The 15,194-nt window shown below is 45.5% G+C and overlaps 1 long non-coding RNA gene across 1 annotated transcript; it reads right to left on the bottom strand.

Annotated features, from left to right (window-relative positions):
• Positions 1-4,797: 4,797 nt before the first annotated feature.
• Positions 4,798-14,499, bottom strand: LOC137528146 (uncharacterized). Its single transcript, XR_011023291.1, has 3 exons — positions 13,935-14,499; positions 13,734-13,854; positions 4,798-5,138 (listed from the first exon to the last, which is right to left on the bottom strand). It is a non-coding gene; the product is annotated as an uncharacterized lncRNA (long non-coding RNA).
• Between the last annotated feature and the right edge of the window lie 695 nt (positions 14,500-15,194).

The following is a 15,194-nucleotide window of genomic DNA, read 5'->3' as shown; positions in this document are numbered from 1 at the left end:
AAAGACCTACTGTATGATTTATACATACCTGGGGCTTCCTCCAGCTCCATAAAGACTGTGGACTCCATCGCCGTCCTCCCTAGCCACTCCATTGTCAGCTGTGTTAATTTGGCCAGTCACGCTCTTCTGCGCATGCGTGGCCCGGCAATGAAGCGTGACTGAATAAACTTAGTGAGCCGGATAGCGTACAATCGGATGGACTGGGTTGGTGGGGGAGGGGTTTAAGGTTAGGCATCAGGAACAGGGTTTGTGCGGGAAAGAGGGGAGAGGGGGGCAGTTACGGTTAGGCATCAGGGGGAGGGTTTTGTGTGAGAGTGGGGTTAGCTTTAGCTGTAGTAAAATACCTACAACATTTAAAGAGAAACCATAACCAAGAATTGAACTTCATCCCAATCAGTAGCTGATACCCCCTTTTACATGAGAAATCTTTTCTTTTCACAATCGGATCATCAGGGGGGTCTGTATGGCTGATATTGTGGTGAAACCCCTCCCACAAGAAACTCTGAGGACCGTGGTACTCCTGGCAGTTTCCTCTCTGTGAACCTTGCTGCATTGTGGGAAATACAGCTGTTTCCAACTGCCAAAAAATCCAGCAGCAGCTACATCACCTGCCAGCAGTAAAAATGTCACCATGTGATAAATGTCAGTATGTAAATCAGGGATTTAAAAGATTTTACAATGGGCAAACACTGACTAAATCATTTATACATAATTATTGTAAAAATTAAGCACTTTTTTATTATATTATTTTCACTGGAGTTCCACTTTAACTGTATTTTACTATTGAAAATCAGCCCTTTAAATAGTAGAATATTGGTGGATGTACTGATATTCTACTATCGGCAATTTTCCTGCTCCCGAATTTTCCCAGGCGCCCGTTTTTCGCGTATGGCTTTATAGCTTCCAGGTGGTTCTGCATCACCATGAGCTCTCTGTGTAGTCATATTATGTGGATGCTTTGCAAAGGAAGCATAATGATATAATATAGACAGATATACACAGTGTTTCCCACACAGCGCAGCCAGCTTCCTGTGTGCGCACATTCCAGCCTTCCCATGGTGAGCAAGTGCTACATACCAGATATTCCCTGCCATTACTGTAACAATTTTATCACATTAATATGGTATTTCCTCGCCAACTCCCTGTACCATGATATTGTTACTTTATTTCCAGTCGCCCCCGCTTGCTGGGTGCTGTGTAGCTGTATTATACTATTATTACACTGTTACAGTAACATCAGTGGCATACCTACCATAGGGCTGCAGGTGCTCACATCACTGGGTGTAGCCATGGCTAGGGGTGCCACTGTAGTGCTCAGCCACTGTGTTCTACCACCTGGGACCTTTTTTCATACTTTGGGCAAAATTCGGGAAAAATAGCAGCAGGCAATGCAGGGTACTGTAGTACTTCTTGCACTAGATGTAGCACCCCTTCCCCTTCCTGTCCCGTGGGCAATGTGTCTCCTCTCTAGCTACACACAGCCTGCAGTGAGTGAATGTGCAGAGCAGCAGGGTGAGTAGAGAGTGTGCTGCAGCTGGGACATTAGCAGGGAGAGGCGGCAGGATGTGTTTAGTGCTTCAGAAGTTGTCTGTCATTAGTAGCCATGTGCATTGGCTGCTGTAATACCAGAATGTCCTAGACTATTGATTATTTATCCTAATCAGAGTAATGTATCAATAATGCAGGGCAGTCTGCTGTTGCAGAAGCCAGTGATACAGGTGAGCAATATCAGATCTGCTTACAGGGGAGTAACTACAGGGGAGCAGACTCTGTGACTGCAGGGGGGGGGGGGGGCAGAGCTATAAGGGGCCCCAACTACTATTTCAATCTCTGATAAAGGTGTCCATCCTTCAGATCAGGTGTTTTGGTGGTTACACTTGTTATGGGTGTGAAGATTATGATGTCCACATGTTTTATGACCCTTGTAAGATGGGCCCCCAGGCTGGGAGGGTCACAAGGGGATGGCAAGTCTATCCAGCCAGAACCATCTGATCTACATGCTTGTTTAGGGTCTATGGCTAAAAGTATTACAGGCAGACCATAAGCAGGACAGCCAGGCAATGTGATTAAAAGGAAATAAATATGTCAGCCGCCATACCCCTCTCACTTCAGGTGTGCTTCAACTACTTGAGGGCCGCGGTTTTAAACCGCCCTAAAGACCAGGCCCTTTTTTTCTGCACTGGGCTGTGCAGGCTTTTCAGCCTCCTGCACGGCCCAGCTAATGAGCATGGCGATCAGACTCGCCTCCTATTTTTTTCCCTAAGGGGCATGTCGCCGGTGTTGTCCGATCGCTGCTGCACTTAATTTTTTTTTGACTCATAGGAGGCTCTCTCTTCCTCCGTCCCCCTCCCTCTCCTTCCTCCGTCCCCCTCCCTCTCCTTCCTCCATCCCCTCTGCCTACAGAAATTAACAGGACGTTTCAGCCTGAGAGGACAGCGATCCCCAGCCAATCAGAGGCCAGGGATCGCTGATCTTGTACAGCGCTGCTGGAGACCACAGCGCTGCACAGATGTAAACAAAGGGGTTTTCTTTCCCATTTTGTTTACAAACAGCCTGCTAGCCACGATCAACGGCTAGCAGGCTGATCACAGAGCGGAGCTCCGTGAACCGGCAGGGAACGATCGCGCATGCGCACGGCCGTTTCCTGGGAAACCACAGCTCCAGGACTTGATGGTCCGGGAGCTGCCGCCGCGGTCACGCCCATTGGCGTGAGGCGGTCATCAGGTAATTAATTAAATTATCATTATTTGTATATTCTCCCAGTGTCAGTGTGGGTTTCCTCCGGGCACTCTGGTTTCCTACCACATCCCAAAAACATTTAAAGTTTATTGGCTTCCCACTAAATTAGCCCTAGACTACTATGGACATACGACTATGGTAGGATTAGATTGTGAGCTCCTCAGAGGGACAGTGTTAAGTGACAAAACTATATACTCTGTACAGCGCTGTGAAAGGTGTTGGTGCTATATAAATACTAGATAATAATATTAGGTATATATCTATCTTTACCCTCTTCTAAAAATTGCAAGCCTATCTTTACAGTGCAGTCTACTTTCAGGTTTATTTTAAAGCAAAACTTCATGGATATTTTTAAGGTGCATCTTCAGTCGCAGAACTACAAGTCTTGCTTTCCATGTGGCCTGGGTTAAATCTAGTGGCCTATTAAAAATCATTCCTTATATAATAATTCAAATTGCTCTGTGAGTCTCAGTTCACATTTGCGGTAAAACAAACAACTGGATAGCCACATACACCCATTTTCCCTGTGTTTACAGACGGCACCTGTGGTCAATAGAGTAAATAAAGCTGATCTCATTACCACTCCTCCACACTGAGTTCTTTAATTCATTGTTGAAACATTGTTGCTGAAACTGGTTCATAAGTAGTGGTTATGGGCGGATGCTGCAACTCAAAGGCCACAAGTAGCGCATGCGTACTCGATTGTGGATAGAACGGATGTACGTGTCTTTGGAAACACTTTGGAATGCGAGTACTTCCAAAGGCTACACGAGGAGTACTGAAGAGCTATTTGACGCAGGTTGACTAGCTTCTACCGTGGGAACAACAGGACGGAGTGAGGACCAGGAAGGCTCTATGGTATCCAGTGCCTTCGTTATACTCACTGGTCCAGGGGTCCAGTGAAGGCCTTTCTGATTGCTGTTCCAGAACACTTCCAGGAATGGCCTTTGACGCTGTCCACAACTTGTGGCTGCGGGCACGTTCGCTTCTCAAAGTTTATTATAGCTGTGGTGGGGGGCAGGACTACAGCACTGGTACAAAGGTCATGGTATTTAAACCCTAGCCAATCGGCGCTCTGTGCTGTTCCGTCTTTCAAACAACAGTCCAGTCTTAAGTAAGTCTTGTCATTGGTCAGCTCTGCCATCTGTAAATTCTGTCATCAATCTGTCAGTTCTGCTGTCACATCAGTCCATCCAGTCCTCTTGTCATCAGCCCAGCCTGTCTTTCTAGTCCGCTCTTCTCCCCTTACTGCGGGGATCACCCCTCCTGTTCTTCTTGTCACTGGTGGGGCAGCCCTGGGGCTTATGACCTGGTGGGCACCAGGCAGCAAAGAAGTCCGTCGCCCACTAGGAGTGATGGCCCATCATCCCTTGGGGGTGCCCCGTTGAAGACCTACTTAGATTCTACGGCCTAGGGGTGCCTCCACCAATCACTGGTGCTGAGATCAACAGGACCTTGACAGCCTTCCCTCGGCATAGGTATGTATTAAAACTTGCATTTGTTTTTCACTTCAAATATCCTTTAACATGTGTATCAATTATACTAATTCCATTCTCAATCCAGTGACCCTCCATGGCGTTATCCTTTCATGTTTATTCCCATGATCACACCAAGATGTTACTTACATTCCCCCGCCAACTCATAGTGTATCACAACCTCCAATCACATTTGGCTCTTGTGTTTGTGTCTCACCATCCCTCCTTTACAATTTATGAGACAAGACACAGAACATTTATATTGCACTTTTCTCCTGGCAGACTCATTCACCAACTAGGGGGCGCGCTCTATTGGCAGTAGCAGTGTTAGGGAGTCTTGTCTAAGGTCTCCTCACTGAATAGCTGCTGGCTTACTGAACAGGACGAGGCGAGATTCAAACCCAGGTCACCTGTGTCAGAGGCAGAGCCCTTAGCCAGTAATCCAGCCACTGACTCCAGCAATACAAACAATCATAGTAATTAATGGGCGCAATATTTTACATTTCTTAGGCGCAAATAAATTCCACATTAAAATATAACTTTTACTTTTTTACTTTTCTTCTTAGGTTAAGAAATAGGACATACAGTTCCAACAAGAGTCCATTTGTAAAAATGAAAATCCGTAATTCATGCTCCAAGGTGCATATTCACAACTTCCCTTTAGAGCCTGACGTACGTTTCGAAGCTCTCCGGCTGCTTCATCAGAGCCATAAATTTGGCCACAGTATATTATTTATATCCAGAGAGCCTATAAAATGGGTCATCCAATTTGCGCTTGTCAGACCATATATGCATAATCCAATCCTTCTCATCCAAGCAAATTTTTACGTCTACCCTGTGAGCTGTGATGGTCGGCTTCATCAATTATGCATTTTAATTGAACAAGTGGACTGATGCTGGAACTGTGCGTTCCCATTTCTCAACCTGCAGAGAAAAGTAAAAGTTACATTTTAACAAGAAATGTGTTCATGCCTGAGTCACTGCCCAACAAAAATATTCCTTCCTTTAAAACCTCAAGCTGATGTGCAAAACTCAATACAGGTAGTCCCTGACTTACAAACACTCGACTTACGAATGACACGCTGATGCAAACGTCCTGAAAATGTGACATTTGATTATGTGGAAACAAGTAAAAAAAAATGTCCCCAAAAGTTGTAGTCTTTGAGAAAACCAATTTAACAAAAAATCTAAGAAAAAATGTATTTTAAAGTAGTAAAATTACATTTTGTAGCGGTACACTGAGGGCACATAGTGTGTGTGTGTGTGAGTGTGTGTGTGTGTGTGTGTGTGAGTGTGTGTGAGTGTGTGAGTGTGTGTGAGTGTGTGAGTGTGTGTGTGTGAGTGTGTGTGAGTGTGTGTGTCTGCGCCTTTTGCTTGCCGAGATTCTAATTACAATTACTCCTGTTATGGCCTGATGAAGCAGGCATAGACCCGTGAAACGCATTGCAATTTTGGAGTTGCGAATTAAAGAGATTTTTTAGCCGTTGTTTTGAGTCTGCTTGGGGAGGTAAGTTCACCACTCCCTCCCTTCATAAACTGTTTTTAAATATTTTAGCGCCTCTGTTCAAATACTAATTTAGCATTCCAAATCCACCCTTGGTGGAGAGGTGTTAACTCCCCCCCATCTTTGTTTTCTGTCCACAGAGAGCAACTTTTAACCTTTAATATTTTAGCGCCTCTGTTCAAATACTAATTTAGCATTCCAAATCCACCCTTGGTGGAGAGGTGTTAACTCCCCCCCATCTTTGTTTTCTGTCCACAGAGAGCAACTTTTAACCTGAGTGGGGTTGGCTCTAATCTCCCCACCTGCCGTTACAGTGGTTGCCTTAGTGGAACCCACCTTTGTGAGCGCCTCTCTTTCGTTATTTATGAGATAAACCATCTAGTACTAACTTACTACACTATCAAGGCCTCTCAATCATGTCTCTTTTTGTGTTTTTCCAACGGAGACAACAGGATGATAACTCACAACAGCTACATACAACTGTACACTGCTACAATACAACGTACACAGCAACCTTAGGAAGAACTAATAATTATGTCAGCTACCTCTGCCTTTGAAATACTAGAAGCTGTCCTGAGCTATAATATGCAGTGAGCAGTAATTATAATCATTAGCACAGTAATAACTCCCTATAGCACCGCGTTGCTTCGGGCTGCTTCATGCTGTGCGGATGGGGAGAGCAGGGCTGGTGGTTGGTACAGGTTATACAGGGTGCAAGGATAGTATTAATCTGTGGAACAAAACAGCTGGGACAGAACTAGCGCTGTCAGCAGACTGTGGATTAATGATCAGCAACAGTCACAGGAGCAGCACCAGCTCTCTGTTCCCCATCCTCTTCTTGCACCTCTGACACTGTAGTTGCTATTGGCAGGGTTTTGGTGCGCCGTATCAATTGTTTTGTATAGAGTATAGACTGCTTGGGGGGGGGGGGGGGGCAATGTAAAATTTGCACTGGGGCCCATAGCTCCTTAGCTACACCACTGTGTCATACCTGTCAGCTCACAAACTGCCTCCCGTACTCTATGGCCAGTTACCTGGGTGGAGCCAATTATCCTAGCAGTATGTTTTCGGGACGTAAGAGGAAAGTGAAATGCCTGGAGGAAACCAACACAAACGTGGGAAGAGCATACAAACTCCATGCAGTGTTGTGACTGGAGGTACCGGAGGAATTAGTGCCATGCATCCTTGTGACAGTACAGCGTTTTGGTTCTGCCCTAGATGTCTCAGCTATGCAATGGAATTTTTAGTCAGTGGAATGTTCATTGTTTTTTTTAATTAAAGAACCAACAACGGAGCAATAGCATATGTGGTCAGTAGAAGAGCCTGTGGTCAGTAGAGGAGCCAGGCTCTTCTACTGACCACATATGCTATTGCTCCGTTGTTATTGCCTGATGAAGCGGGATCAAACCTGTAAAACGCGTTGCATATTTGGAGTTCATAAATAAAATATATTGACTGTCTTTACTACAGTCCTTGTGTGTTGAAGGAGGTAAGTCCACCACTACCTCCTCTGTTTACCAAGAATTTGTTTTTTTTAACTCATTTAGCTTCCTTTTATCCTTTTGGCGCCTCTGTTCTCCTGCATAATCTCCTCACAGAAGATTCTCAGGGTTTTTATTTTTATTTTCAAAAGCTCTTGAATGGTGGTTGCTCAGTCGAACTTCCAAAGAAGTATGAAAATGAGTGGGTTGGCTGGCTGGCTATAGATCCTTTCCAGGGAATGCTTTTGTAAAGAATAAGGCTAGTTGCACACATCAAGTGCGATTGTCCTGCGGCAGGGGAGCCTTGGGGCAAAGCAATCACACTGCTCCATGTACCCGTACATATTACCCTGCAGCAGAGTGCGCCGATAGTAATATGCAATATCTCTGCCCCCAGAACAGTGATGTACACCCTGCTGGACAGGAAGTACATCACTGTTTTCCCCCTGAACGGCCCATGCGTGGCGCACCGCCACAATCTAAATAGATAGTTGTGGTGCCATAGCGTCCAATGCAAACGCCTGCCATATGGTGACGCATGTCCCGTGCAGCAACGCACTGCAGATTCTGTGTCACCTCTGCATCATTGTGACAACTTACGCCATATTGCGTCGCACTGCGGGTAGTGTGTCATATTGATAATGGCCACTGTGAAGGAGGAGTGTGAAAGTAGCCTAAAGGAAATATTGAGAATCTCCCATGTGGAGATGGACTAGTCTATCTTTTTTTTTATTACTGTTACACATTAAAGAGGCACTGTAATCTTCTAACTGTAATATTAAATACTTAACGCAGGAAGTAGTGAAGGCAAGACTAAAGGTAGCCATACACTGGTCGATTTGCCATCAGATTCGACCAACAGATAGATCCCTCTCTGATCGAATCTGATCAGAGAGGGATCGTATGGCTGCCTTTACTGCAAACAGATTGTGAACCGATTTCAGCCTGAAACCGATCACAATCTGTTGTGGTGGTGGTGCTGCCGCCGCTCCCCCCTCCCCCCCCCCATACATTATCTGCTCCGACGGCGCGACTGCCCCCGGTCACCGCTGCTCTGTCTCCGCTCTGGTCTCCGGGTCCGGCATGCTTTACTTCTTCCTGCCCTGCAGGAAGTTTAAACAGTAGAGCGCCCTCTACTGTTTAAACTTCCTGCCGGGCAGGAGGAAGTAAAGCATGCTGGACCTGGAGACCAGAGCGGAGACGGAGCAGGGGTGAGTGCCGGCGGAGCAGGTAATGAATGCGGGCTCTATTGCGTCGGTCGCCGGGCACTCGAACGCCGCTAGCGACGCGCTCCCTACCTGCGGGCGATCGACGGTAATTTTCCGCACGAAGCGATCGACGGGATCGGACGAAATGGATCAAAATTCGGCGTGTAGCGGGAACGATGTGACAGCAGATTCGATCCCAGTGATCGAATCTGCTGTCGATCTGGCGGGAATCGGCCTAGTGTATGGCCAGCTTAAATAAATTAAAAATAGACAAGGCACCTGGCCCGGATGGCATGCATCCTCGGGTCGTAAGGGAATTAAGTTCAGTTATAGATAAACCCCTTTATCTTATCTTTTGTGACTCTCTTTCAACTGGCAGAGTCCCAGTGGACTGGCGTACAGCCCACGTTTCCCATTATTTAAAGGGAACCTAAACTGAGAAGGATATGGTTTTTTTCTTTTAAAATCATACCAGTTGCCTGACTCTCCTGCTGATCCTGTGTCACTAATACTTTCAGCCACAGCCCCTGAACAAGCATGCAAATCAGGTTCTCTGACTGTAGTCAGACTGGACTAGCTGCATGCTTGTTTCAGGTGTGTGATTCAGCCACTACTGTGGCTAAAGAGATCAGCAGGGCTGCCAAGCAACTGGTATTGTTTAAAAGGAAAAATCTATATCCCTCTCAGTTTAGGTTCCCTTTAAGAAGGGCAAAAAATCAGATCCAGGAAATTATAGACCTGTAAGCTTAACATCAGTTGTATGCAAACTATTTGAGGGGGTTACTAAGAGATACTATACATGACTTCATAGTAGAAAATAATCTTATTTTTCAGCATCGACATGGGTTTACTAAAGACAGGTCCTGTTTGACTAACATGCTCAGCTTTTATGAGGTAGTGAATGCTAATATGGATATTGAGACACTATTCCACACAAAAGTCTGGTGCAAAAGTTGAGGATGCAAGGACTGGGGAAGGGTCTGTGTTCATGGATAGGGAACTGGCTAATGGACAGAAAACAAAGAGTTGTGGTCAATGGATCGTACTCAAAATGGGAGACTGTTAGCAGTGGGGTCCCACAGGGGTCTGTACTGGCTCCAGTGCTCTTCAATTTATTTATTAATGACCTAGTAGGTGCAGTAGTGAGCAATGTTGCTATTTTTGCAGATGATACAAAATTGTGCAGTATCATCAATAGAGATGTAGCGAACGGTTCCCGAACCGTTCGCCGGCGAACATCTCTGGATACATGGGGCTTTTACTACTTCCGGGTCGCACTGACCCGGAGTAGTACGCCTGCGCTGCCCGGCAGAGCGCGTCCTAGATCGCGCTCCTGTTGCCGGGCACTCTCTGCGCATGTGCGTGACGTCATGAACGACGTCACGCACATGCGCAGAGAGTGCCCGGCAACAGGAACGCGATCTAGGACGCGCTTCGCCGGGCAGTGCAGGCGTACTACTCCGGGTCAGAGCGACCCGGAAGTAGTAAAAGCCCCAGAGATGTTCGCCGAGCGAACAGTTTGCAACATCTCTAATCATCAACTCTCAGGAAGATAGTGTCATATTGCAACAGGATCTGGATAGGATGGCTATATGGGCACATAAATGGCAGATGAAATTCAATGTTGAAAAATGTAAAGTCATGCATTTTGGTCGTACCAATGGTCTAGCACCATACAAAATAAATGGGATACAGTTGGGAACATCAAACTTGGAGAAGGACTTAGGAGTACTCATCGACAACAAGTTAAATAATCGTACTCAATGCCAAGCCGCTGCAGCTAAAGCTAACAAAATTTTGGGATGCATTAAAAGGGAAATAAAAACTCGAGATGCTAGCATAATATTGCCCCTGTTTAACTCTCTAGTAAGGCCACATCTGGAATATGGAATTCAGTTCTGGGCATCACATTACAAAAAAGATATTGCAGTTTTAGAGCAGGTGCAGAGACGAGCAACAAAATTGATACGTGGGATGGAAGATCTCATTTACCAAGAAAGGTTAGATAAACTGGGTTTATTTAGTCTAGAGAAAAGACGCCTTAGAGGAGATCTAATTAACATGTATAAATACATCAGAGGGCAATATAATAGCTTGACGGATTAGCTTTTTGTCCCTAGGCCTTCTCAAAGGACTAGAGGACATGATCTGCGCATGGAGGAAAAGCGTTTTAGCCATTTATCTAGGAAAGGGTTCTTTACAGTAAGAGTGGTTAAGATGTGGAATGCATTGCCACAGGAAGTCGTTATGGCAAATTCTATACCTGCATTTAAAGGGGGCTTAGATGCTTTCCTTGCGTTGAAAGACATCCATGGCAACAATTACTAGGTAATGCCTAATGATGTTGATCCAGGGATTTTATCTGATTGCCATCTGGAGTCGGGAAGGAATTTTTCCCTTTTGGGGCTAATTGGACCATGCCTTGTGGGGGTTTTTTCGCCTTCCTCTGGATCAACAGGGATATGTGAGGGAGCAGGCTGGAGTTGTACTTTATACTGGTTGAAATCGATGGACGTATGTCTTTTTTCAACCAAAATAACTATGTAACTATGTAATGACATATAGGGGTTGAGTCACTAAACAGCACTAGAGAATTATACGCGCTATTGCACGCGTAAAAAACTTTACACGGGGTAAAACTACACAAAGTGCGGTGGGGATACACAGCACGCATTACAAATGCACATCGCTACAACTAGATAGCGCGCATTACTTTGAGCGCATAGAAGTTTACGCACATAATGTTAACATTTGTCAGCTGTTGCCATTATAAGCTTTGCTCAACAGCACCTGGCTCAAAATAGTTACAGACTAGGAAAGTAAGTGTTATTTGTTTGTATGTGTCCTTTACATTTTTCAGCTATGCTAGGTTTTTAAAACGTACGCTATTAAACTACACACTATTTCAATTAATAACACATAATTTTGTTTTCGTGTAATTCTTTAATGGCGCAAAGTATTACGCGCATTAAAAACCTCAATGCTCTTTATTATTTCACTACCGACCCCTATCTAATGCACGCTCTAGAGTGCTTGCTGATAGCGCACACCGCGTTACGCTGTACGCGTGTTATGAAATAGCCCAGTTTAATGAATTAACCCCCTAGTGTCAATGCAATGTGAATGCAGTCAATTATTCAGGATACCCAATTTTTACACTAGTTTTCCTGGTTTCAGCATCGGAAACACTCCCTATATTTGTATATTGCTGTATAATAGTATGTAGCCCCTGCCCCTTCAGGTGATGCTTGGTCTAGGCTGTTTAGCTAAGCAGAATTCTCCTCCCAGAGCATTCTGGGATACACCAGGTATATTTTGTACTGATTTTGAATAGAGTTGTCGTCGAACCGTTCGCCGGCGAACCCCTCACCCTGTACTACTTCCCGGCCGCTATGACTCGTAGTAGTACAGCTGTGCTGGGCCGGTGGTGCGCCTCCTTGATCGCGCGCATGTGCGTGACGTGACGTCACGCTCATGTGCAGAGAGTGCCCGACAACGGGCGCGCGATCATAAACGCACACCGCCGGCCCAGTGCAGCTGTACTACTACGGGTCATAGCGACCGGGAAGTAGTAGTGGCCCATAGAGATTCGCTGTCTAACTGTTCGCCCTTTTGAACTCTCAGTAAACGGACATTCTGCAGAGATCTTCTGACAGGACAACCTGTGGCCACCTGTGATACATTTTAGAATGTAAATCAGGGCGAGGAGAGATTTTACAAAACAAATTATTTTCACTACTGTTCCTTTATTTAATGCTGACACTCTTTTTTCAGACCTCTGTAAGCCAACCACACTAACAAAAGCTTCAAGATCCTATTGAGGCTTCCCTCGGTGCTCTGATGAGCCCCATCGCTGAGCACGGCCCTCTCCACCGGAAGATTAGTGCCAAGCAGAGCTGGGCCCAGGCAGAGGCGCTAGATGTTTCAGCCTCGGGGGGCGCACAACTCACTCAGCTATCATTCCCCTATAGTGTTTGAAGCAGAGAGAAATAAGAGAAAAGGATGCAAGGCAGTAACTGCAAGCCAGATAACTACTAGAGATTAAGGTGTTGGGTGCCCTGGGGAACCTCTTAGTCTAATAGCAATCAGTGTGTGACGGTTGGGGTGGGAGGGATGGAGGGGCGCACTTTGGCGTCTCAGCCTTGGGTGCTGGAGGACCTTGTCCCAGCTTTGGTGACAAGGCATTGTTGTTAATCATATCGGGGCTGTGCTCCTTTTCTTCCTTCAGCGTTGCTGCGCAGTAGCTTGGAGAGCACTACCGTGGAGGCTCAGTAAGCCAGAGTCGCAAGCTACGTGCTACTCCACATGTGTGGTCATGCTCACGTGGCTACTGCATGGCCGCATTCGCAACAGAGGAGGAGTGCGGCCCTGATGTGGAGGGGGGCCGCTCTCAGTGACAGGGACCATCAGACCTCTGAGGAAAGACTCAATTGGATCCCTCTCATCAGGTTACGGTAATATCCAATTTTGAACCTGAGCTTCAGCTTGGGATCGCTTTAAACAAATGACCCCAGACTGCTCTGCAGCTACGCATCCTACACGCCCCAAATTTTGAAGGTACAGAGCGGACCCCCCCAAACTAACTCTGTGCTAAATGGCAGCCCCCAAATTACGCTGGTTCCCAAATAGAGTAAACAAATATATCTCAGGAACCAGCGGGACTTCGGGGCTGCAATTTGGCACATAGGTAGTTTGGGGGGGTCCGCTCTGTACCTTCAAAATTTGGGGCGTGTAAAATTACCTGCAAAATTCCGTGAGTGTAGGAGGCGTGGCTGCGAAGATATCGCCCACAGCATAAAATAATAGGAAGTCTCACAGCAGCACAGGATCGCACTGCGCATCCGGGGCAGTGTAAATTTTAGGGCAGCACAATCGGACACAGTACCGGCAAAGCAGAAGTCAATTTTGGACAGCCATACAAATCTGTTATCTCCCCTATAAACTCTGTTGTAGCTTGATTTTTTTTTTTGTGACTTCGGTTTAGATCCAAAGTCTGTTAGATGATAAATGCCGCTCAAGTAATGAATGGAAAGTATGCGGTGAAAAGGGGGCGAACGTGGAGTGTGCCAGCAGAGACAATAATGTGTCACACAACAAAGCACAGAGGAGAGAGCAATGTCAGCACAGCAGGGATTAGCGGTCTGCAGCCAGAACCGCAGTGACATATCTCCCTGTGTGGCGGCTCATTAGTGCGCTGAACAGCAGGCACATAAACTCTGCAGAGACCAGTCCGCTGCACAAACACTGTGACCAGAGGATGAATGTAATGGGTCAATCCAACCACAACTCCTCCTTCAGTGCTTTCCAAATGTGATCTGACACTTGCCTTATTTCCTGTCTCTGCGTCTCTTCAGTTCCCTCATTTCCTGCCCCAAAGTTCCAAACTTTCTGAGAGGGGAAGAGCAAAAATCTTCAGCAAACGATGTGGTCCTCGACACTCCTCCAGCCTTAGTAAGTAAGAGGGAAAAAAAATCAACACATTGCAAAGCGAGACATAAATAGATAGCAAGAAATGACTGATACTCACCATGTAATTTATCCATGTTGTTTGCCCCACCGTGAGCCTGCGGGTCATCAATTTTACTACTGGCAGACATGAAAAAAGAGGGAAACGCTGCTTGCCTAGGCAGTTGAAAACAGCCGTTATTTCCAATAATGCAACAAAGTACACAGGCAGTAAAATGTCAGTGCTACTGTCAGGACCATTGGTCATGACCTCACACTGTGGGAGAGGTTTCACCACAATATAAGCCACACAGAGCCCCCTGGTGATCTATTCAAGAAAAGGTAAAGATTTCTCATGGGAAAAAGGGTATCGGCTACTGATTGGGATGTAGTTCAATACTGGGTTGAAGAGGCGTGATGACATAAATATGGGTACATAAAGTACTAAGCCTGCTTAGAACCTGCCCGTGTTCACATCTATTTTTTGCATTGCAAGAGTTAAGACAGCAGTGTTATCTGTATACAAATGAAACAGTGAAACAGCAAGTCAAATGGAGCTGTGGCGGTCCCGAAGAGTAAACAGAAGCAAATTAGTTTTGTCTGGGTGAACCAACAATACTGATAACTGAAGAGCAAGAAGTTTTGAATCAGGATGATATCATTTTGTTAGCCAATATACTGTATATAGCCAATAAACCGTATCATCCTGATTCAAAACTTCTTGCTTTTACTGATGTCAAACACAGTACAACACTCTACTGCTATAACAGAAAAGAGCAAATAAGTTTTAATGCCAATTAATTATTTTTGCTGAACCAGATGAATGAACCAGATTGTACATCACACTGAAATGGTTGCCAAGCAGACTTCAGAGTTAAGATGTAACCTCTTAAATTGAAAATAGGAATATGAGACTGCAGGGAGGTTCTGTATACTATTAATACTCCCCATACAATTAGTTACCTCACCAACTACACCTCACTCAGCAAGCAACGAATCATACTTACTCAGCCTGCAAGATGCCACTTGCTTGTGTGCCACCCCACCATCCCTCCTTCTTACTCCATTGAGAGTATATGCAGCCTGACTATATCTGAGCAGCTTGCCTGTACAGCGTTTGTTCCCCACAAAGTTGCCGTAATGATTGTTTAACAATAGTTGTCAAAGTGACATTAATATATAGCATGTGTTCAGAGCTTTAAAATTGAGAGTGGGGGTAATCTAATGGAGCAAAGGGGAGAATCTGACTGTAGTTGCACTTAAAAGGGAATCTGAAGTGAGAAGGATATGAAGACTGACATATTTAGTCCCTTTTAAACCATACCAGTTCCATGGCATTCTG

The sequence above is a fragment of the Hyperolius riggenbachi genome, chromosome 8 (genome assembly GCF_040937935.1).
Source record: "Hyperolius riggenbachi isolate aHypRig1 chromosome 8, aHypRig1.pri, whole genome shotgun sequence".
NCBI classification, from domain to species: Eukaryota; Metazoa; Chordata; class Amphibia; order Anura; family Hyperoliidae; genus Hyperolius; species Hyperolius riggenbachi.
This window is presented reverse-complemented; position numbering and strand designations above follow the sequence as displayed.